This window comes from Papaver somniferum, chromosome 6, assembly GCF_003573695.1.
Source record: "Papaver somniferum cultivar HN1 chromosome 6, ASM357369v1, whole genome shotgun sequence".
Lineage (NCBI taxonomy): Eukaryota > Viridiplantae > Streptophyta > Magnoliopsida > Ranunculales > Papaveraceae > Papaver > Papaver somniferum.
Window position 1 is genome coordinate 79,530,906 of NC_039363.1, and position 20,357 is coordinate 79,551,262.

Genomic DNA, 20,357 nt, shown 5'->3' on the forward strand with positions numbered 1-20,357 from the left:
GTTCAAGTTAAAAGTTCGGAAGGGCCAAATTATCAATCTAACCGAACTTACTTACTCTCCAAATTAGGAGTTACAAAGAGTTGGTCGGCTATCTGGTTAAAAATCATTGGTAACTGAACTCTATACTAGACCATAATTTTTTAAAATTCAGTTAGTTTGGATAAAAGTCAAAATTATCGATCTAACCGAATTTACTTACTCTCCAAATTAGGAGCTACCAATTATTGTTCAGCTACCTTGTTAAAAATCATAGGTAACTGAAATCTATACCTGACCATAATTTTTTTAAATTCAGATAGTTCGGCTAAAATGCCAAATTATTGATCTAACCGAACATTCTTCTAAGTATATTTGTCGAAGAACAACTGTACTTTTTTGAAAAAAAAATATCCGTTACACTCCTCCATTATATATTACTAATCAACAATTTCACATTCCAATATCACATCTCCCAAAAATGGCAGAGCGTAGTTCTAAATTTACTCTAGACGACGATTTTTCTCTTTGCGGAAACTATATAATGTAAATTGTGTTATGAGTCAAAGTTATTGAAAAAGCGTGGGTCTAACAACCACACCCAATATTTTGGTCGGAAATATGTATGGACTAACACCAATATAATTCCAAGAGAATCAACTAGACAATCAGACTCAATCTACAATCGAACAGATAGAGATCTGTGAGTCTGATTGATATGATAAATAACTTGAACGGTACCAAAGACCAATATTCAAGTGTCAATCAATTTCAATCAACAATCAACAACCAAAGGTCGGATTTACCAATTGATTGAACTCCGCACAACCTGTGATATTTCAATTATATAAACAAACATAATGCGGAAAAGAAACAACACAGACGCCTGAATTTTTGTTAACAAGGAAACCGCAAATCCAGAAAAACCTCGGGACCTAGTCCAGATTTGAGCACCACATTATATTAAGCCGCTACATAAACTAGCCTACTATAAGTTAACATCGGACTGGAATATAGTTGAGCCCTAACCAAGTCTCACACCGATTAAGGTATAGCCGCGTTCCTTACGTATCTGAATCCCAGCAGGACTCTACGCATTTGATTCCCTTAGTTGATATCACCCATAACTAAGAGTTGTTACGAGCCTACAACCCAAAGTCGAAGATTTTATAAACATATATGTCTCCCATAGAAAAGTCTATTCTGATAGATAAATCTGTCTCCCACAAAAGTACCTACAAAGTTTTTGTTCCCTCTTTTGATAAATCAAGGTGAACATGAACCAATTGATAATCCGGTCTTATATTCCCAAAGAATAACTTAGAAATATCAATCACCTCACAATAACTTAACTATATGGTAGTAGAAGAAGTTATTGTGGAATCACAAAGAATGAGACGAAGAGATTTGTGATTACGTTTTATATGACATAAATCTCGATCCAATCTTAGAGAAGATAGTACTCAATACGATAGAACAAGTAAGATCAGAACACGCAACTACAAAGAAAATAGTTGGGTCTGGCTTCAGAATCCCAATGAAGTCTTCAAGTCGTTAAACCTATAATGGTTTTAGGAAAAACCTAGGTTAAAGGATAATCGACTCAAGTACGCAACTAGTATCACCCATAAGAGTGGGGATTAGGTTTTCCAGATGCTAGAGTTCTCCCTTATATAGTCTTGAAATCAGGGTTTGATAGCTTTGAAAAAAAGCAATCAATATTCACCGTTAGATGAAATCCCGATTTAAGATTCAAGCTAAGTTTGCTTAAAACCAAAGAAATATCTCTCCACCGTTAGATTGTCTTAGCTTGTTGCACACAAATAAAATATAACTTCACTTAGATATGAGTAACCGTACCTAAACATGTATATTGATTTGGCTCAACAATAGTTAACCGAAGTTAGCCACATGAACACTTTTGTATTAACCACATTCATATAACACTTCTAGATCAAATGATAATCAAATGAATCTAATTGTGTTACCTCATAGAGTTTTTTAATTTTTTATATTCTCATAGAAGTATACAATACACTATTGAAGCATCGGATTCGATTCAAGAGAATCAATTCAGGAACATTTAGCCACGGATTGAAAAGATTGCATTCCTTAATATATAAATGTATTTGTTCATGAGTATGAAATCATACTTAAACGATTTTATAACTTCACCAATTAAGTTTGCAAACGGTTACGCAAACTTAAGCTCCAGACTTTGGTCTTGTCCGACAGTTCGCAAAGGCGTACGTATATTGTCGTCCTGGACCTCAGATCAGGTAAAATCATTCGCATACTGGTATGCAAACTTGGTTCCCGAACTTTGACAGTTAAAATTGTTCGCATACTGGTATGCAAACTTGGTTCCTGGACCTGAATCATACCACAACAGTTTGCATACTGGTATGTATACTGTGTTACATCCATTTCAATCATTGAAACATCCTTAGAATAAGACAATAGTTGTCTCACACAAACTATTAGCTTATAAATAATTTTCAAGTGATCGAATGATCAATACGAAACATTCCTAGTCGACATCAAATGATTGTCTCACACAAATCATATAAGATGTTTCAAGGCAATTTTCACATGATCATCTTTTGACCTATTATTTAGTTTCCAACAAATAAATTGTTTCCAACTAAACTCGTCAAGAATAATGATGAACATATCTAAAGCAAAAAGCTTTCCAACACATATTTCGAGAAAGATATAAGCGAGTTAAACTCAGCTCGAAATATCAAATGTTTTTAATGTATAAGTCTATATAGCTATACGACTTAGTCTCATTAGGAGATAGAATAGACTTCTTAGTGATAAATAAGTTTTAGTCTCCACATACCTTTTGTTGATGAATTTCCTCCAAGCTCTCCTCAGTAGATCTTCGTCTTCAATCGATGAACATCGTGAAGTATAAAGCTCAACTACACATTCTATCCTAATCCGACATATATCTTTAAGTAGACTAGATATCAAGACTTATAGTTTTGATCACATAAACTTGACAAACAAGCTTGATATATAGCAACGCTTGCGAGTTCGACCGAGCAGTGCTCTAACAATTATTGGGGTAAAATTCATCAGAAAATCCGCCCCGACGCCTGAAACCCTCATAACCGTAATTGTGCAACTTTTTTTTGTCAATTTGGAAAGATAGAAGAAAGAGTTTAAAGAATTTATGGCTGTAGTTCGGATTTTGAAGCGATATCGACTTAAGGGTGAAAACTTCGACGAAATTGTAATGAGATCTCAAGATGAATGATGGAAAAGAAAGAATTTTAAATATGAAACTCATTTCTACAACTTTAAAGAGTTTTTCTGGGATCGTTTCGGATATTAAGGATGCTTTACTTACCAAAGTAGTTACAGTGTTTCTAATTGAGTGTTAGTAACTTTTTCATTTAGCATTAATGGCCACCTCGACTTTTTTTTCTATGTTGTTGTTGTAATTTCAAAACTTTCCAATAAAAATGTTTGGTCTTTCTTGTTTTGAAGTTCAACAACTATCCTTCCTAGATCCCAACTAACCAAATTTAAGATTCATTATACATTTCGGTTACCTAACTAAATTATAGGTATTGCTGAACTTTGAATAACTTAATTCCTGGTAAATTTACTGGAGGTTCGGCTACCTGTCCTTTTGACCAGATATCTAAATTTCTTGCTTCCCAATACCTGATAAATTTACCAGAAGTTCGGCTACCTGTCATTTTTTATTAGATAGCATAACTTTTTGCTTCTTAATCCTGGTAAATTTACCAGAAGTTCATTCAGATACATCACACATTGGCTGAATTTCGGTTACTTATGTAATCCTCCGTCCTAACTGATGAGTGCTAAAAAGTGCATATTTCTATATATTTTTCTTGGCATTTAACTCATCTTTTGTGCATTAATTCTACATTTTATCCCATATTCTGTATTTTCTTTGTTTTCAAGAATAAATATTTTTATTAATTAATTTTGCATTTTTAGGTAATAAATAAAGACTAGATGAGTTGCGGAGCGAAAAGTGCAAAGACACGGAGAAAGCCGGCGGAAACTCTAGAGGAAAAGAAGTGCAGAATGCGGTATGGAAGACTCAAGGATGAAAATGGGCTCACAAAAGAAGAAATTGTTCTTAAAGAAGAAGTGGGCTCAAGATTTTTTAAGCCCAAACCCATTTTCTAAGCCTAAAATCAATACCCAAACCCGTTTCTCTCCTTCACCGTCAGATTGAATCCATTCCATCATCCAACGGTCGCTCTATCAGAGTGCATCGAGTTTTGATGTTCCTGTCTAACACTATAGCACCTAACTCCATCTCAGACCGTCAGTTTTGATGTATCCCAGATCCAAAGGTCGCTTTATATCCATTTCCATCGAGCCGTTGGATCATTCTTTCATCTTTTCATCCTACGCCTTTCACCATCCAAACATCAAGACTTGATGAGCCTTCTCAACACCCAAGAACCCAAATCTATTAACCCAACCAAACACCCCCTACTCCAAAAATATCGAACCCATCTTCTTCTCCTCCCTTCTCTGCACAGCGACGCTGTCGCCATCACCACCACCTGCTCCTTCTGCCACCACCACATCCACCACCAAAGCCATCATGGCTCCTACCAACTAAACCCATCCCCTATATCACGTCCTATATCCCTCTCAACGACTAATTTCACCCATTTTCACACCTCTAATCCCTAGCTGTGGAGTTGGTGAAATAAGTTGATGAGATGGATGTAATTGAAGCATGGGAAGGAGCAGAAGACGTTGAGGAAGCATGGTTCGAGACTATTGGGAAGAAATCAGAGCTGTTAGGTGAGTAATTTCGATTTCTATTTCTCAACAGGAAACCCTAATTTTACAAATTGGGGATTCTTAGGAATTGATGATTACAACTAGAAATAGAGGCATGGGTGAGTGTTATTGAGTAGATTCAGTGACATTAGGTAGGATTATTTTGATTTAATTTTGATTTTCATCAAACCCTAATTTCACTGTTTTGGGGAAAAGGGTGTTAACCCTAATTTTGGATTGTTGTATAAATAGGGATGATGGGTGTGTGTTAGAAGTCATGCCTGGGCTAGCCAGGGCTTCACCCAAGGGGCCTGGAATAGCCAGTGCTTCCAAGTTTTTTTTCAGTTCATGTTTTGAAGTCAATATTATTTCAATTTCAGCTATTAATCATTTCCAGCATGTTTTAAGTATCATGTTCTAGGGTTTAGATGAAACTCTTGATTGTATGTTAAGATAGTTAGTAATCATGTCATTGTTCTTGTAGTGCTAAAAATGAGTTAGGACTGCTAGTAACCATTTGAACAAGTAAGCCTGTGATCAGTTGTGCTGTAGAAAGACAGCTGATGCTAGGGGTAAGTGAGTGATAATGGTTAAAAATTCAGTACATTAGAAGGATTGTGCCCAAATGCCTTAGAGTTGATAGATTAATTGGTTGTGCAAGTAAACCTGTGATCAGCTGTGCTGTAGAAAGACAGCTGATGCTAGGGGTATGCTAGTAAAATTAGTTGATAAATCACCCATTATAGTATTTCCTGAGATGAAACAAGACATGATTCGATTAGATGCTGCCTTAGCTTAGGATCAAGAAGTAGATTCAAAGACCCTAGTACCTTCATTCTATACTTCACTGCCTTTGGCTCATTGCCATTGTAACTGTCATTTTCCACTGTCACTCTTTGCTTCATTAGTTCACTGCTCAGAGAATTAGCTTAGGAAACTTCAACTCACACCCTAGTCCCTGTGGAATGACCCTGTTCTTGCACATACATTGCTACAACTGACCCTGTGCACTTGCAGGTATCACTGTAGGCTGTCTTTGCTCTTATTTTATACATATCCAAAAGCCTACCAAGTTTTTGGCGCCGCTGCCGGGGACTTGGCTGCTGTTTTGTTGAAGTTTTTCTTGTATCTTAATTTGCTGTTTTTGCATAACTTGCTGTGCATCTTACTGTTTTGCATTGCATCTTAGGTTAACTGCATCTTAGTGTAACTTGCATTAGCATCTTGCATATTGCATATTAGTTTGCATCTTAGTTTGCATATCACTGCTGTATTGATCCCTCATTGCTTCTTTTTTAAGAGAAACTTACTTCTCTTTTTGAGCCAACAGGTGTTGCTGCTGCCAGCCTCTGCTGCTGTGCTGCTGGGCTTGCCACTTGCTGCTGCTGGTGCTGAGCCTCTGGTGCTCTTGCTGTTGTTGCTGCAGCTGTGCTGCTACTTTCTTCTTCTCCCTGCTGCTGCTGCTACTTCTTCCTGCTGCTGCTGGTGCTTGGGCCATTGCTACAGCCAGCCTCTGGTGCTGCTGTTGTTTTCCTTCTGCTATTGTTGAGTTGCTGGTCTGAGCTTGTTGCTGAGAGCCAAAGCCCAACTGGGCCTCTCCAACAAAAGTTTAGGAAGATCCAAAGCCCAACTGGGCTTGTGCAACTTAAGAAAAGGGATAAAAGCCCAACTGGCTTCCCTCCAAAAAGGTAAGCCTAAACCCAAACCAAATTTTTTGGGCTTGTAATTTTTTTTGGTTTGTATTGTTATTCTCTTTTGGGCTTGTAATTGTAATTATTTTTTTGGGCATGTAATAATTATTTTAATTTTATTTCTTTTATTTATTTTTTATTTGGGATTGTAATAATTTTAGTTTTATTTTTATTTTCTTTTTTTTTGTGGGTTTGTAATAATTAGTTTTATTTTTATTTATTTCTTTATTTGGGCTAGTAATTTAGTTGTGTTAGGCTTGTAGTTTCTTTTAAACTAAAATTTGGGCTTCAAAACCCAACACAAAAAAAAAAAAAAAAAAAAATTGCTCCTAATTTCGAAAACCAAAATTTTAATCCCATAAAAACCAAAGTTTTCAAAACCCATAAAAACCAAAATTTTCCCATAAAAAACCAAATTTTTGAAAACCCTTTAAAACCTAATAGTGGGCTTTGTGTCTTTTCAATATGGGCCAACCTCGTGCTCTCCATGAATACATGTATCCCACAATAAAAATTCCATTATCATGTATTGTATTACCTCAAACCAATAACCCTTTTAAAATAAATGCAAGCATGATACAAATACTTCCTATATTTCGAGGGTTCGATTCTGAGAACCTCTATACTCATGTAAGAGAGTTTGAAAAAATTTGTCGGACTATGCAACCTGATCATATGTCCGAAGACTCTTTGAAATTGCGTTTGTTTACATTTTCTCTAAAGGAAAGGGCCAAAACATGGTTTTACGGTTTGAGACCACAATCAATCAACACTTGGGACCAACTCACAGATCTATTTTTCAAAAAATTCTTTCCACATCATAGGACCATCGCTATTCGTCAAAGTATCAATTGTTTTGTCCAATTGGATGAGGAAACTGTTTTTGACTATTTTGAACGTTTTAATGATTTGTTGAGCGAATGTCCACACCATGGATTTGAGAAGTGGAGACTTGTCGCTATCCTCTATGAGGGACTAGACTTTAAATCTCGAGCCATGGTTGAGTGTATGTGTAATGGTGAATTTGTTGATAAAACTGTGGATGATGCATGGAAATTTTTAGCTGAGAGTGCAGAGAAAACCCGTCAATGGGAATCCATTAGGGAAACTGAGACACTGTCACATGATATAGGTGATAATGAATTGAACTTTGAAAATAGCATGTATAGTCCTTCCCATGTGTATGATATTGAATATGAACCTAATCTAGAGGAACATGAGTTGACTAATGACACCGCAACTGCTAATAGGGACAAGTATGCATATTACTATGATGATGATGATGATGATGATGATGATAATGTTATGTTAGAAGAACATGTCTATGCTGAAAATGTTGTGGAACCTTTGGTTTCAAATACATTAGGCTTTTCTGCCCCGACCTTCATGAATGATATTTCTTCTAGTATTCCATATGCATGTGATGTTGATACTGATTTAGATATTGTGCAATTATCCTGTGAAGAGCATGACTTAGGTAAATCTTCTGTTGACACTAATGATCCTATGCAGGAAAACATAGTTGATGTGTCTTATTCCATACTTAAGCCACAATATATTGCTTCTTTTGATGATAATTTGAATATATCGGATAACCACGATTCTGAATTAGGACTTGTGCAAATTTTTTGTGATGATGAGCATGCTACACATCTTGAGTGTGACTTAGATAATGCTGATGTGACTGATAATATTGATACTCTTGATCTCATGCATGTGAGACACTTAGATGTCACTTTCTTGCCTAAGTCACAATCTGATAGCCTTCCACCCAACCTAGAGTTGGTTTGTACCCATATTGTCAAACCAATTTTTCTGAGAGTCCCTAATCTAGGTTTGGAACTGTGTGCTTCCCAAGTCCTTTTGGATTATTTTGCATCTAAGTATAATATCTTTGAGGAACCACAGTTGGAATTAGCATGTGTACCCGTCCCTAGAAAAGTTCATTTCGAATTAGACCTTGTGCATGATGAACCCCAAAAACTGCGAGATTTTGTTTCCAAAATTTTGTCCGTTGAAAAATCCAGGTTTGGGGGTAGCTCATTTTGTTTCATAGTTTCACTTGCGTTTCTTTCCTGTTATATTTGTGTGAAGCTGTTGAAACCTCTACACTTCGTCTTTTGGGTTGATCCTCAACTCTTTAGATTATTGGTGTATGGTGATTTTTTTGTACATAATCTAGTAGACAAACTTTTTTTTTTTTTTTAAAAAAAAAAAAAAAAAAAAACCCTTTTGTTCCTTTTGTACATATTTTGCTAATCCAATGTGACTCTTAACTGAAATATGTTGGATTTTTGCCTTGAATAACGGAGTTCTAATCTTGCTTTCGCCGACATCCGGGTATTCTCTTTCCTTTTTCCCTGCTCAGCATGGTCCTCTCCATATGTTGTATTATAATTCTTTACATCTTTTGAAACATTGAGGACAATGCTTAGTTTAGGTTTGGGGGTATAGAGTAGATACCACGATCACATGTTATAATTGAAAACAAGAACTCCTTATTTTTTGAAAAAAATTAAAAAATTGAAAAAAAATAATAAAAAAAATAAAAAATAAAAAATCATAAAAATGGAGCTCATTTACCTTGAAATGTTGACTCTTGTGCAAATATGTAAAATTTTGGAGTCTTAGTCTAGATATTTAGGCACCCTGATTCTAGCACAATTTACATAGTGATAAGAAACTTGCACGCGCACGATCTACCAATACATGTATAGCCTCATCCTTGAGGTGTTCTATCGGAAGTTTTAGTTGCCAATCACTTTAGAATACTGAACGAAACTTGACTAGCTTGTTCTTTGGTTGGTTGGGATAGAAGGTGGAGGTTACATTAAGAAAGACAACCATCGAATTTAACTGGGTGCATCAAAAAGGGCTACCTCTTGCAAAGTGTCATGTAATTTTTTGTTTCTTTTTGTTATGTATCAAAAGTGTTAGCAAGTGTTAAAAAGAAAAAAAAAAAACACGATGTATATATTCAGAAAAAAATCAAAAAATAAAATAAAATCAAGTATTTATCAATTTCATCCTCTCTTGTTCCAAAAATAAAAGAGAGTAGTCAATGTAAATAAGAGTCATGTAAAGAGTCATTTTGTTGTTTCATTGTAATAAGCAAGGAGGGTGTATGCCATTGATGTACAACGCGAGTAATTGTGAAATACCTCCAACTCATTCACAATTCTCGTAAAGTCCGGACAGCTAGCTAGATTTCGACCCCGGTTCTTAGCCTGAGAAACTATCTCTTGGTGATTAGTAGTCATAACATCCGATCTTTCTTTATGCATGTGTAGATACACTTTACACTCTTATCACATGTCTTTATTTGTTATCAGTGCTAGGATTGTGCCTTTGATAGCTAGATTGACATCTCCATTTTGCTGTGAGCTTAAACTGACTTGCACATGTCACATTTGATGGAATCTGAGCTTATATTTTGTCCTAGAACTTTGTAGGTACGTTCTAAGCAAACCTTCACGAGACTTCACTTGTCCACTAGGGACACTTAGTGGTTTAAAAGGCTTAGTGCATACGCTAAATGCATTCGAGAGACCAGCGACAGTGGTATAGTTAGGATTTCCTTAGTTTTGTTTTACTTGAGGACAAGTAAAATTCAGGTTTGGGGGTATTTGATGAGTGCTAAAAAGTGCATATTTATATATATTTTTCTTGGCATTTAACTCATCTTTTGTGCTCTAATTCTCCATTTTAACCCATATTCTGTATTTTCATTGTTTTTAAGAATAAATATTTTTATTAATTAATTTTGCATTTTTAGGTACCAAATAAAGTTTGGATGAATAGCGGAGCGGAAAAGAGCAGAAAAGTAGTGAAAAGCCGGGAGGAAATACACAAGGAAGCCGCGAAAAATGTTGTGCACAAGATCAAAAGGCTAGAAATGGGCTTGAAGAGGAAGAATTGTTCTTAAAGAAGATATGGGCTTGGCATACCCAAGTCCCAAAACCCTCATCCAAATCCATTTCCTATATCCATACCCGTTTCCCTTTCTAGCCGTCAGATTGGATCATCTCAGCATCCTACGGTCGCAGCATCGCCAGTACATCAAAGTCTGAAGCTTCTGTCTAACACTACAACACCTAACTCCATCTTGAGCCGTCAGTTTCGTTGTATCGGGCATCCAACGGTCGCTCCCCGCTTCCTTCCATCTCGCCGTTAGATCGATCCATCATCTTCGCATCCAACGTCTCATCCTCGTTGTGCATCAACAATTGCTAAACCCTCTCAACACCCAAGAACCCAAATCTATTAACCCAACAAAACACACCTTTCTTCCCAAAACCATCGACTCCATATTCTCCATTCCTCTACAGACGCCATACCACCACCATCTCCACCACCTGCTCCTCCACCTGCTCTCCCAACTGCTCTGCCACAACCATCCTATCTCACCATACCCCAAACCATCATTACCACCTAGCCTCATATCCTCCTAGCCGAGTTGTTCCATCAATCTCACACTCTTCCTCTCTGAACCCTAGAGTGTGCAGTTGATGACACAAATCAAGCTAGAAACGTAGCAGGAGCAGGAGGAAGAGAAGATAAAGCATGGGTCGAGCTGAATTCGCAAATGGGTGAGAGAAATTGAAAATCCCCAAATTTTAGGGTTTAGAAATTAGGGATTTGATGTAAGCTATAAATAGAAACTGATGTAGAATGTTTAAAGTGTTCTTGGGTTAGCCGAGATACCCCCTAATTGGGTTAATTTTAATTTCAATTTCATGTTTAATTTCAATTTCAATTATACTGTCAGTACTTGTTCTTCACTGTTAAACTCTGTTCTGATGTTATGTTCATGTTCTCGTGTATGTTAATGTTCATGTAAATCACCATGTTTGTTATGTTCTAATTCACCACTAGGGTGAGAAGACAACTGAACTTTGTTGGTTAGCCATTTGGGTTAGACCCTGTTGAGCTCAAAACATTTAGGTTAGTAACATTCCAAAGGTTCACTGGCTTGTGATTAGTGGTGCTTTAAACAGACCATTAATGCTAGGAGTTAGTAATAATCTAAGGGATGAACAAACCATATTAGTTAGAAACCTAGGAACCTAAATGACCTGTGATTGTTTATGCTTTAATCAGATAGGCAATGCTAGGGGTTAATCTAAGGATTTTAGGTAGTTAACTAGCCACATGACAAGGATTTATCCCAGGCTAACTAGCTAGGTGAAAGAGAATTCTCATCCATCTCCATACACTTACATCTTCAACTGTTTTGCTTGTTTTCTGTTTTCTTTCATTTATTTTACCTTCATTACTCACTGTTTGTTTTCCCCTCATGCTCACAGTGGTGTCTTAACACCACAATCTTTACTTGTTTCACTCACTGTTTACTGCCCCCATTCAGCTCTCATACATCAGTCCATTCAGCTCCATGTTAGCTTAGGAAGCAGCTAGAGAAGCTAGAAAAAAACATTTGCTCCCCTTGTCCCTGTGGACTTTCCCTTTCTTCCCATTCTAGCTACAATTGACCCTGTATACTTGCAGGTCAATTTGTAGGTTGTTTATAAAACCCATCACTAACCGAACTCTCGGTAAACTCAAATTTTGATTTTACAAGTATACAATAAAAAATTTCAAGAAACATAATCTTTCATTCATACTATGATCTTCAAAGTATATTTATTCTCATTACATGTGGCATTTTATCCTAAATAACAATTGAGTCTTCATATGTTATTTCTGCCGAATTCTTCAAAGCATTTCACTTCTCCATGTTATGCTCGTACGAAATGCACCAACCCAATATTACGTCGAGGTTAAATCCATGCCAATAAGAAGTTGTGGATATTGAAGGAAATAGACAATTAGGTTCTAACTGGAGGCCTATAAAGTGGTTGCTTCCAACCAATGCAATCATCAGTCTCATATGTTTAAGTTGCTCGACACATATGGTTGTTTTTGGGGTGAGTGTAACACTATAATCTAAATGAACAGTGAAATTAACGTCGTCGGCAATTAAGTGTGCACATATCGAAATTCCCATCTAATAAACTCTTGTGATAGGATTTTCCCATGAATAACAAGTTCGGAAATACATGCAACTTTGCGAACAAAACCGAACAAAAAGTTCGATTATACATGCAACTTTAAAAACACGCTGAATAATTATTTTCTATAGTTAGCAAATTATTAACTTAAAGTACGGCTACGAAAAGAATGGACTCGACTAAACCGAATATTTCTCCGTATAACCTAGAATAAAAGTTCAGCTAATTATCATATATCCTAATAGCTGAACAAAGTAAAAACTTTATTAAAGCTAAGTTCGGCTACCCGTGTCTTAGGAAACATTAGCGGAACTACATGTACAGATAAGTTCGACTACTGGTTATTCAGATATTGTAGCTGAACTTGTTTGACTTGGCCGAAATCAACTTATAAGTTTTTCATTTTTAGGAAGGTTTTGGCAATTTCAAGCAACGTTAACTAAATTTGAAATATACATGAGTACCCAAATACTCTTCCTCTGGTTGTGGCTCGTAAAAACCATCATTTTGATCTTAAGTTTGAGTTTGGGGAAGAATGCAACCACCATCTAAAAAATAACTCATTTCTGAATCATTGTGAAGATTTAAAAATACTCTAGGATGAAGGTTCTGATTCGGAGAAGCTCTCACTCGAATCACTTATTTCGAAATCAAGCATCTCAATAAATAAATAAATAATCCTAAGTATTTTTCCAAAACCCTCTTGTTCTTCTTCTATCTCTAAATAATTCTTCTTCCAAAAAAACCAACACATCAATTTAACCTCATTAATCCTTAATTAGCTTAATTTAATCATTTAGCTAATCATTACGATAATTTTGGTATTAAGATAAATACAAGGATAAGAGGTATTTCAATTTGTTTCCAAATGTCCTACTGGTAGGCTAGGAAAGATGCCTACAATATTAACTGCAAGCGCACAGTAGAGTTGATTACAAAGTGGACAAGGTGGGTGTAGAGTTGATTACAAATTCTTACTAAAACTGATTCAAAAGAAAGAATAACACAAAGGTTGTTTTGTTGGGTGTCGATACGACGAAACAGATGATATGAAATATAAACTAGAATGCATAAAACAAATGAAAAATAGGATTTAAACACACACATAAGAAGTACTAGGGCAGTTGAATCCAGTACTTAACCTAGGCTAGATAATTCAGCTAACAGTGTTGTCCCTTGAATCGGCGGCAGAGATATGAGTCTCCCGTTCTTCCAATAATGTAAAGATTCTTAAGTTGAAGGTTTATTGTCAACTAAAGGATTAATCCCTAGAATTAGATGTCTTTTTATAGCACAACTAATCACAGACCAACCATATCAATTGAAGCACGAGTTGGAGTAACAACATATAAATGTTCGACTATGGATGCAAGACATTCGAAGTGAAAGTTATATGCTGGCACACAAATACTAAACCATTCCATATGCAATAGATTTCAAATTGAACAACAAAATCAGCCAAAATTTTAAGACCTTCATCTCAACCCAAGTTATGAAATTCAGCACATGGTGAAGAAATATTGAAATTTAATCTATATTACTACTTGGTGCTCCGGCTAATCCGGGCATGAGTTTTTATCTACAACCCCTCTCCCAATTTATACAATACTTCTCCCAATTTTCAATTCCATTTTCAATAAAGTACAATACAAAATTAGGTATTTGATGTTTACAAAACTCACCACTGATGCATAGTCTTCACTGTACACAACCACCTTATTATCTAATGATGTTGATGCTGCAGAGAGTTTGAAATTCAGACCTTAAGTTGCCATTATAGCAGCTCTTGGAGAAAAATTAGCCAGCCTATTTTCCTCAAATAATAACTATCTAGGGTTAGCTTAAAATGGGTACAAAGAAGACATCTTGGGAAAGATGCCGATGGAGGTAATTGACAACTTGAAAGAGAAGGAGAAAGAGAAGTCGGCGGTGATGGTCTGGTGGTACACAGGAGATGAGAGGAATGGGTGCAGTTGTCGGGTAGAGTAAGAAAGAAGATGATTTATTTTTACTTCTGATCTGGAAAATGGAAATGGGAAGAGTGATACAGGGCGTGTTTATTGGGTGTTGGATGATTGTACCTGGCTTAGGTATTTGAAGTTTTAATTTGTTCTCTCATTTTCCACACATGGCCCATTATTCAGTCCATCTACTTTCTGATATGAGTTGATCCTTAGTCGCACGTGAATTCCACTCTTTATACCGTTGCCATTCTAACCTCCAACCACCTGCTCATTTTATGAACCTCCAAATACTCATCATTCCTACAAAGCAAACACAAAATATCAATAATTACAACAAAACATATTATTGACACCCTGAGACGCAAAATGCATAATTTGACTTAAAATACGACATTGATGCATTTGAGATGTGATAAAAGATAGCAAAATGATATAGAAATATGCATTATTAGGCACCGATCACCTACTAATATTGAAATCAGGCCCCCTCTAAAATAGAATGGTGCCCAAAAAATCGTTCATGGCCCCCCTCCAAAATCGTTTAATACTTCAATTGAATTATGCGCCCCTTAGAAATTTGAAATTGAAAGTCCAAGAGTGTCAAACCCAATTCCTAATCTTAATTCCCACTTCTCACTCACATACTCACATCAAGACTTGATTTGACTTGGAAAATAAAATATTCCATACTAATGGATTCGGGGCCATAACCATGGACTCCAATGCATGAGATCTTTCATTTTCATTGTTATTGTGCCGGATGTTAAAATTAAATCCGCTCACCTAGGGATCGATCTTTGTACCAATCCACAACGATCAAAGTCGAAGCGCGCGAGTGTCGTAATCATTAAAGAAAACTCAATTTACTCAACAACAATAACAAGAATAAGTTTCACATTCCTGTGATAGATGAACTAAAAGGGGAAATGGTATTCACCAAACTATATCTAAGGTCTGGTTATTATCAAATAAGAATGCATGTACCAGATATTCACAAGACAACTTTTAAGACTCATGAGGGCCATTATGAGTTCAAAGTGATGCCATTTGGTTTGACAAATTCCCCTGCAACTTTCCAAGATCTCATGAATAAAGTGTTCAAACCATTACTCAAGAAGTTTGTCTTTGTGTCATTTGATGACATTATAATCTACAACAAGTCACATACAGAACATGTTCAACACTTAAGACAGATTTTGGAGGTCTTGAGACAGCATGAACTCTATGTTAAGAAATCCAAGTGCTGCTTTGCTCAAGAAGAGTAAGAGTATTTGGGGCACATAATTACTTAGAAGGGAGTAGAAGCTGACCTTTCTAAAGTTTTTAACATGGTTTCTTGGCCTACACCCACAACTGTCAAGGATCTGAGAGGATTTTTAGGCTTAACTGGCTACTACAGAAAGTTTATCAAGGGATATGGGGTTATATGCAAACCACTCACTGATCTACTAAATAAGAATGCATTTGTATGGTCAGGTGAAGCTGAACAAGCCTTTATGGAGCTTAAACAAGTCATGAGTATCACTCCAGTGCCAGCATTACCAGACTTCACCAAAACATTCATAGTATAAGCTGATGCTTGCTCTAAAGGGTTAGGAGATGTGCTTATGCAAGAAAGAAGACCAATAGCATATTACAACAAGCCTTTGGGTCCCAGATCATTAAGTCTTTACATATATGAAAAGGAGATTCTTGTAATTGTGATGGCAGTAACCAAGTGTATGAGTTATTTAATGAGAAATCACTTCATCATACATATAGATCAGCAGAGCATTAAATACTTCTTAGAACAAAGAATGAAAACTGCATTGCAGCAGAGGTGGCTGATGAAACTACTTGGTTTTGATTATGCGATCAAATACAAGAAGGGGTTGGAAAACAAAGCAGCTGATGCCCTTTCCAGGATGCCTAGTTCTTCATGCAACACCTTTACCATTTCTCAACCAGAATGGGCAGTGGAGATTAGTAGAAGCTATGAACAAGATACAACAACTCAAGACATCATTGGAAAACTTATGGTTTCACCAACTTCAGTATATAATTACACCTACAACAAGGGAGTGTTAAGGTATAAATCCAGAATATATGTAGGTAACAGTAATGGTGTCAAACAAACAGTTTTATCTTCTCTTCACTCCTCTGCCATTGGTGGCCACTCTGGGATTCAAGTGAGCTATCAGAGAGCAAAGGCATACTTTTACTGGCCAAAGATGAGAGATGATATATTGGAGTATGTAGTCTCATGTGATGTCTGCCAAACAAATAAATGAGAACACACTCACCTTGTAGGTCTGTTACAGCCCCTCCTTATCCCATAGCATGCTTGGAAACACATCTCCTTAGATTTCATTGAATGATTTCCAAAATCTGAAATGAAGGATGTCATACTGGTAGTAGTAGACAAGTTGACTTAATACAGTCATTTTATTGCTCTCAGTCACCCCTATACAGTTGCTACTGTTGCACAGGAGCCATGTATTCAAGCTCAATGGATTACCATCATCCATTACATCTGACAGAGATAAAATCTTTATCAACAATTTTTGGCAAGACTTGTTCAAATCCATTGGCACCATTTTAAACCTCAGCACAGAACCATCCTCAAATTGATGTCCAGACTGAGAGGGTGAGTGCATGTTTGGAGAACTATTTGAGGTGCATGACTAGTCACAAACCAAAAGCTTGGCACAACTGGTTACCTTTAGATGAGTGTTGGTACAATTCAAACTATCATACTAGCCTACACATGACCCCCGTCAAGGATCTCTATGGGTACAACCCTCATCATTTGGCTTTTCCTATCTCAGTCACCACCTCAATAGCATATGTTGAAGATTCTATTAAAGAAAGGGACCAGATACTAAACCTACTCAAGTAATCACTACATATGTCTCAAGAAAGGATGAATTACTTCTCATATATGAAGAGGACTGATAGGCAGTTCAGAATAAATGACATGGTTTGTCTCAAGTTGCAGCCCTATAGGCAAACTACCATAGCTCTGAGGAAGAACTTAAAATTTTCTGCAAAGTATTATGGGCCATTTCAGGTCATTGAGAAGATTGGATCTGTAGCTTACAGGCTTCAGTTGCCTACACACTCTAAGATACATCCAATTTTCCATGTATCTCAACTCTAGAACAAGATAGGGTCCTCTGTCACAGTCATTCCTCATCTATCACTGGTGGACCAACAAGGACAAATCATGGTCAATCTAGTAGCTTTACTGGGAGAAAGGATCATCTCACGCAACAACACTACCATTCCTCAATTTCTGATCCAATGGTCCAACTCTGCTACAGAAGATAGTACCTGGGAAGATGTCAACAACATCAGGGCACACTTTCCATCTTTTTATCCTTGAAGACAAGGAACTCTTTTAGGGAGAGTAATGTCATATCCCTGGATAACCCTTAGTGAGACAGGGTGCTCTTATCCATTATGTTTTAGTACACTTAATTATCTGTAACTTAATTAGCAAGTTATTTAGTATTAAGTAGATTTAATTAGTAAGTTGGATAGAATTAGAAATTAACGGCTGAGATGTACCGTGTGAGTAGTTATTTGATTAGCGTTTGTACAAATAACTATTTAAGAGAAAATGTACTTCTCTGTGTGGCTTATGAATGAAAAGATAAGTTTGTAGGCTGTCTTCTTGAGTGCAAGAAACAGATATCTTGGGTTTCTTCTATCATTTGTTGATAGCGCAACAGCTTGGCATACCAACGCTTGGTAGGTTCAATCGAACAATGCTCCAACTATGGCAATACAAAAATTATACTGAAAACCTTAATTTCGGTTTAGTAGGTTGTCTCCAACTATGGCGAATGGTAGATCTTGTCTTAAAGAGATTTGCCTTTTGTAGATTTGGTTAAAAAAAACACATAACATGTTCTACATTTCTGTCTAATGTTGTTGCAACTACTTCGAATCTTTTTAGAATTATCATTTTCATAAAAACGACTAAACCATAAAATCTATTAATTTCAACTCAATTTGTTTGATCACTTTGAAGAAGTAAATCATTACGAATTTGTGGGTTGATCCAGAGTTATCACATACTTGCCGTTGTTGCAACTACTTCGAATCTTTTTAAAATTATCATTTTCGTAAAAACGACTAAACCATAAAATCTATTAATTTCAACTCAATTTGTTTGTTCAGTTTGAAGAAGTAAATCATTACGAATTTGTGGGTTGATCCAGAGTTATGACATACTTGCCATTAGTCAAAGACATCATGTTATAAACTGAATTCCTCGTATCCTTAAACTTTATATTTTCTGCGGTTTTTTGGGATTAATATTCCCATGTAGACCATAACTCTAGCATTGATACCCAATATAATACGAGACGACCATTCCACTCATTGTTAATTGGTTTTGAAATGAAAACCCAGATATCTTAATTTTTGGGATTAATATTCCGATGTAAGCCGATACATGAATATAATATGGGATGCACGTTTTAAAGGACAAAATCTTGTTATATACACGAAGGAGAGTGTTGAAATTAATAGTCCCACATTGACTATAACTCTAGCACTCATATCGACAGAATCAGTGTGATATATTTTTTAATACGAAAAGAAGAGATTTATTGATGAAGGAAAGGATTACAACTGCTTGGATACATTCTATATCCAAGCAGGGTGGTTAAAAGAAATTTCCAAGGTTTGAAAACTTAAGATACCATGTTTACTGTTTAGCTAAGGCATGAGCTATATGGACCTGGTTAACATCAATTTCCACATAAGTGCATTTCCAGGCCCAGCTACTAAAAGAAGATAAAATCTTGAAGGTTGTTTTTAGGCATACCTAAATCTTTCTAGGCTTATTGAATAAAGACGAAAAAGGATGTCAAATAACAAAATCAGAAACCCCCTTAACCAAAATTTTTTATAATGACAAATCTGCCCTTTCTGTATAAGTGTTAGTAAAGTGGATTAGTGATTAAAAATTTTGTTTAGTGATTAAGATAATTCAAAATTATCAAGTTTTGGGTAGATGAAAAAATTTGGGGAAAAAAATCAAGTTTTTATTGAGAAGGAGAGAAGGAAAAGGAGAAAGTGAGAAAAAAAAAATTCTTTATTCAATGGAGGATGAGAAGGGTCATTCTTCATCTAAAAAACCTAAGAAAATACATATCAACTACAACAATGATCCAGAAATGGCTGATTTCTTAGATTACGAGAATGATTTTACACAAACTCAAACTCAAGATGATGATTTTTAGAACCAAATCCAGATGATGAATACATAGATGAGGAACCCAATGCTTCTAACACACATGTACACTTCTATTTTATGTTTAATCTCACTTTTGTAGCTTGAAATCGTCAAAAAATTGTATTTTTTATCATGGTTCAGCGAACCAGGACTATGTTCGGCTTAAAAATATAAGCCGAACCCACTAAATTGATGAACAGTTCAGCTAGCTGAATTTGTTAACGTTATACGCTGAACCTTCATTTTCCAACTTCCAACCTATTTGAAAGATCCTAGTTCGGCTTATATTAAAGTCTAATAACAAGCCGAACCTATTCCTGAGAGTTAGGTTCGTTTTTCACTCTAAATATCGTATCAGACGAACTATATATTTTTCCAAGTTCGACTCATATTCAAAAAATCACATCAGCCGAACATGATACTTATTTTCCATGAAACACTTCAATTCATACACATTTAGGGGTTAGGCTTTTTATTACATATGTTTTCTATTGTGCAGCCTTTTCATAGGATGAACCAAACAAGAAAAGTGGAAATTACTAAAAGTGTTAAGAATGTAAAGTCTAATGATGGAAAATACCAAGGTCCATATTAAACTCATTAAAATCAATGAGATCTTATATTCAAATTCAATAGAATTAAAATAAAAACACAACGCAAAAAGAATGAGGTCATTCCGACATTGGACGAAAAAGTTATGGCAAAA